Here is a 6,244-nt window from a genome sequence, read left to right as displayed (position 1 = left end):
TTAGAGTTGGAAGTGACCTTACAGGTCATCTAATTCAACTTCTTTCATTTTAAAGATGAGAAAACTATGACACAGAGCAGGTAGGTGACTTACCTAAGTCTCATTGTTAGCACCAGAGGCAGGATAGAGAGCTAAATGCCCGGATTCCAAATGCAGAGCTCCTTACAATGCCCCACACTTCCTACCTTTATGTGTACTCATGTAAACTGGGAGACCTTACAACTCTCAAGGAGCTGCTGGCTTTGGGATTAAGTATGAAACCAACTAGAGCAGCCCTTGGAAGACTTGGCTTGGTGCTACTGGTCCACACCTCACTAAATTGTATTCCAGGCAGAGTGAAGAAAGCAAGCCTTCCCTTTGTACTCTCCTAGGCAGGCTTGGAGCCAATGTTTACACGGACTAATTTGTTACCTTTTCACACTTTGAGTTACCCCTTACCACTTCTTTGTTCTCAGATCAGTCACTAAATAGGAAGTAATTAAAAGACAGCCTGCAATAACTTTAGTACCTTTTGCCTCCAAAGTCAAACCGTAGTTTTCCACCCATACATAATCTTTGACCAAGGGCATGGCATATGATTTGTCCCACATAATAAGGAGAGAATTTCTTGAGCTACTATACAGAAGGCTTTGGTATATTATCTGATCATTCAAGTATGAGTCAAGTTATGGCCAATGATACTCCCAAGGGACAGATTTAAATTCCACATACATCTTTGAGGAAGTCTTATTGTTTGGGTAAGCCTGGTGTTGGGACCCCCAGTAGCTTTCCACATCCTTGTAAGGACTTGGTAAGGCTAGAAGCATTAATTGGGCAATGTACCATTGTTTCCTCTCACAACTAAAGATATTTAAGACATAAATGGTGAGAACTTGAGAACTTTTACGTGCAAAGTAGAAACCCTTTGATCTTGGGTTTCTTATGCCCTATTTTTCCCACCCAAATAAAAAGTGGCTAATAAAGAACATTCTTTCAGCAAAGGGACTCTTTTCTTACTTCTATACCTGAAAATTCTCCACTTCATCTCTTGGATCTCTCCTCCTTTTCATTGCTTAACTCCTAGAAAGAGTCATCTATAATTATTGCTGCCTCCACTTCCTCCCCACCCACTCACTTCTCAACCCCTTTACAATCTGACTTCCAATCTACCACTCTAACTGAAACTGCTCTCAGAGGTTATGGATGATCCCTTAACTGCTTAACCTGATAGTCTGCATGATCTCAACCTCCCTAACCTTTCTTCAGCTTTGATGATGTAATGAGATATCTGTGAAAAAACAAAACAAAAAAAACCCCAAAATGCTCAACACTGTACCTAGCACATAGTAGGTACTATATAAATGTGTGTTGCCTTTCCTTTTCTTCCTGGATATTCTTCTCCCCTGACTTCTAAGATACGTTTCTCTCCTGGTTCTCTTAATGGCCTGATGAATCTCTCTCAGTTTCCAATGGAGGATTAGCACTGATTTTACACACTCTTAAACATGGGCAGCTAGGTAGCACAGCAGATGGAGTGCAGGGCCTGGAGTTAGAAAGACTCATCTTCCTGAGTTAGAATCTAGCCTCAGATACTTTCTAGCTGTGTGACCCTGGACAAGTCACTTAACCCTGTTTGCCTCGGTTTCCTCATCTGTAAAATGAATTGGAGAAGGAAATGACAAACCACTCCAGCATCTTTGCCAAGAAAACCCCAGATGGGGTCATAAAGGGTTAGACATGACTGAAAACAACAACAAACATGGGTGTCCCTCATGGCTCTCTCCTGGGCTCTTTTTTCTTATCTTTATATTTTTCCTATTCCTGAGGAGATTCCACTCCCATGGCTTCAATTATCTTTATTCAGATAATTCCAGATTCTATATACCCAGACTTATAGCCTCTTGATTTCTAGTCCTGTATCACCAATTGTCTGGAGGACATCTCCACTTAGAAATCTCAACAGCACCTAAAAATCATCCTATCCACAATTAAACTCATCAATTTCCCCCCTCCACCTATTCCTTATTCAGGCTCCCATATCCTTGCTGAGAACATAGAATGACAGAACTTCTCAGCTGAAAGGGCCCTCAGAGGACCTATGATCCAACATCTTTCTGATCCGTAACCTTCAAAGATCCCTACTACAATACACCTCTAACCTTTGCTTAAAGACCTCCAATAAGAGGTAGCCTATCTCCTCTGGAGGCAACCCATTTCACTTCTGGATAGCTCTAACTGTTGGAAAGATTTTCCTGACATTAAGCTTAAATCCGTGGATTAGTAATTTCCACCTCTGTTCCTAGTTTGGTTCTCTGGAGTCAAACAGAAGAAATCTTATTTTCTTCCCAAAAGATAGCCCTTCAAATACTTGAAGGCAGTTATCATGTCTCCCCCTGAGTCTTCTTTTTTCAAGCTAAACATTCCCAGTTCTGATTATTTAAAAATATTTAACCTCCATTAAGAGAGTCATTATGATTTAGTGGAAATGAACTTAGCATTAGGAAGGCTCAAATCCTGCCTCTGAAACACACTAGTTATGTGAGCTAGGGCTAAAATCTTAACCTCTCAATGCTCAGGCAATCCTCTAATACTATATATTTCAGATGAATTTTTGATCAGTGTCAGTGATAAGAATTTCTATGCTGTGGCAATTTAGGACCAAGTCTCCACTAATGTGTTCCTCCTCCTATGTCTTGTCACAACAAGGGTGATCCTGACTTCTGGAAGATTATGCCAATGAAGACCCAGTTCTGAATCATGTCAAGCTGAGAAAACTTTAAGGTCCAGGTCCAATGAAAGCCTATTTTCCATGGGCTAGTCCAGCAGGGTTCAGAGAATCTTAACAACAGACAGGTGGCCACCAGGTGATGAATTTTGGCTACATTAACTCCTGAAGACTGTCCACTAAGGAATGCTCTCTCTTGTCACTTAAACCTCTTAGAGTACCTTCATGACTCCCTTCCAGGGCCACCTTCTTATTAGGAGGCCTTTCCTAGTTACTAGAACTTTCTAAGGTTCCCTTGTGTCTATCTCCTTTCCAAGTGTCTTGAATACACACACACACACACATATACTGCTTCTCATATATATGTACTGTGTCTATCTCCTTTTTAAGTGTCTTATATATAAACATATATATTGCTTTTCTTATATGTGTATGTGTGTGTATACTGCTTTGTTTTTGTCTTTGTATCCACAATGCCTTGCAAGATGCCCTAAAAAATAGTAGGGGCCTACTAACTTCTTGTTGACTTATTGATCTTCATTGTTAGAGGAATTACTCAAATACATAAAACCACAGACCCTTGAAATCTTGAATTGTTAATATTTTTATGTGGACATTGATTCTGTGATGGCTAACACTACCAACTTGATGATTTCTTTGGATTTAAAGGATGTTTTTATATGTACACATGAGGATCAGTCAATGACAATAATCACTGGATTTTCTTAGTAAATAGGAGTGAAACCTATATTTCCGATATCATCCTTCTCTTGAGATACACGTTTTGCAGGCTATACCAGGAAGACTTTTATTCTTATGAAATCTCAAATGGTGTTTGTGGGAGAGGATGAACCTGAGGGAAACTGACTTTCTACCCACTGTAGGAGAGGAAGAACATCAATATTTATTTGCTCCTTATTGTTTTAAGGATAAAACTATTGCTATTTCTATAGAGGAATAACTTACAGCATTGAACCAGAAGCTTAAAGGAGTTTTTAGTGTTTTTGCCGTCTTTAGATGATAGCTGCTTATTTGTTTACATGCAGTATTCCCCAGTAGAATGTAAGATTCTTGAAGCCAGGGACTGTTTTTCATTTGTGACTTTGTATTCCTAGCACCTAGCATTGTGCTTTGTACAGAGTAAGTGTTTATTAAGTGCTTGTTGAACTGAAATGAAATTGATATAGTTCCTTTTCCTCCAGCACCAAACGATTCTGGAAATATCTTCATTCGAGTAGATTTCACAAACCCAGCTACTCTCATGTTTTTTCAAAGTAATAAATTTTGATAGACTTGAGGTTCAGCATTGCCTTACCTGCTCAATGAGGAGATTGAATCTAAATAACTTTAAAGGTCTTTTCTTGCCAGTTCTTAGGTCCCACGATACTCTGCTGGGTTGAGAAGAACTGTGACTTTATAGTGCTTCCAAAGCAAAAGCCAGGAGATCCAAGAGAATGGAAACTCTTCTAGTCAGGGTGCATATAAAATGATTTTTTACAGCAATTCTTTAAGAATCTTCAAAGCTCCACTCATTTTTTTTCTTAAATCTACACAAAAGAGAAAATAATATTCTAGCATGTCAAAATATAAGAGCTTATAGAGGAAACCTCTTTCTACTGCATTGTTAACCAGTGTCACTCCTAGAGCTGTTCACTAGTTCTAGCAAATTATTTTGTATTCCAGATTACAAAATAACTGATCTCACCTGGGTACTAAGGACTACTTGGGTTCAGGAGCTTATTTAAATTACAATTTTGTTTTGGTAAGTATTCTTCTATTTTATGAGTTTCAAGCATCTATATATCAGATATAAGGAAGTATGGCCCTGGACATTTAAAAGGATCCTCATATGGGCTGGATTGTGTGAATTGTGCTTTGTCAGCATATTGTGACAACTTTTTCAAATGTAAACATAACTAAATATGGAACTTTTAAAAGAATCTACTAAAGACTGGATTTGGAAGCTAGGTTTCTCAGTGGTTACAGCAGCCAGCCCAGAGTCAAGATGTTGCTTTTCAGTCATTTTGGTGGTGTCAAATTCTTTGTGACCCCATTTGGGGTTTTCTTGGCAAAGATAGTGGAGTGGTTTGCCACTTCCTTCTCCAGCTCATTTGACAGTTATGGAAACCAAGATAAATAGGGTTAAATGACTTGCCCAGGGTCACAAAGCTAGTAAGTATCTGAGGCCAGATTTGGACATCTTCCTGATTCTAGGACGGGTCAGACATGACTGAAAAACAAAACAAAAAAATAAATGGCTATTGAATATAATAGGAAAGTTGTGGCAGTAGTTTTGTTGTAAGCTAAGGTAACAAAATGACAATATGTAAATATCAGGATGAAGCATCAGTTACTCTTCTCAATCTTTCTTCTCCTCTCCCCACAAAACCCTAAGAAATAAATTCAAGTTGAGAAGAGAATTGTTTTAGAATGCTTTTCAATATAATGCCATTATAAATTTCCAATTAGGATATGTAGAAATGTAATGGATAATGAGTTTACTAATCAGATAGTAATGATTGAAAATCAAAAATCAAAATAAATTCAATACATGAAAATCTTAACATCAAAAACATAAAAGAAAAAATCTTTGTCAAGGAATACATCCCAAAGGACTTTGCCCTTGTCCACTCCCTCAAAAAACAAAACAAAACAAATTCTGATTCTGAAAACATGTTGAAAATGGAGCACACTATGCACTGATAGAATGAACTGTGTCCTTAACCAAGTTGTTAAAAAGAATAATCATGAGTATTTCCCTAAGATGCTTCTCACTACAATTAGTTTTTCCTGTCAGAACCTGGTACCCAAAATACCACTTTCACAAATGTTGTGGTCTAAATAGGACTAAATCTGGGTAATTATTAAATTGAAAAAGAAAATAGAAAAGTGTGTCAATTAAAAAAAAGTAAATTACTTGCATCAGGTGATTTGTCATTCATTGAAATAAAGAGTTTAGTTGTTGGGAGAGGCACTGGGAAGGTGCTGATGAGGACGATGAGGGTTTTCTGGTTTCATCTGTCCCACCATCATTTTGTCTGTGTATCAAGCAATACACCAATTATTTTAAATAAGACAAAATCATATTTAAGAGTATAATGTAATATAAGGAAGCCAACTTAAATTGGAATTAACTTTGTACCCTGGGCTTAATTGAGCATCATTTTATAAACATGAGGGGGGTTGAGGAGGAGGGGTTTGGCCGCAATTTTTCACTTTATTTGGAAGAGAGAAGGGAAATATATCACGGCATTAAAATAAAGAGGATGGGCTCATGTTGTCACAGCTACGTCTTCTAATGTGTTCCCTCAAGAAAGGAGGTAGGCCGATTTAATTTATGAGATTACATGCCATCACATCCTTTTGGATGGAGGAGATGTGAAAGTGAAATGGCACTAGTTGCAAAAGCTTAGCCATAGTCTAAATGTATTGCTACTTCTCCCCTATTAAGCAATTTGATCAGGGTTAATGCTTTGGAGGGAGCAGCAAAACTTCCTCCCCTCCCCCCCCCCCCCCCCCCCCCCCCCCCCCCCCCCCCAC

Source organism: Petaurus breviceps, unplaced genomic scaffold, assembly GCF_028583685.1.
Source record: "Petaurus breviceps papuanus isolate PSGF00001 unplaced genomic scaffold, PetGlider_PUasm1.0 90784, whole genome shotgun sequence".
Classification (NCBI taxonomy): Eukaryota; Metazoa; Chordata; class Mammalia; order Diprotodontia; family Petauridae; genus Petaurus; species Petaurus breviceps.
This window is presented reverse-complemented; position numbering follows the sequence as displayed.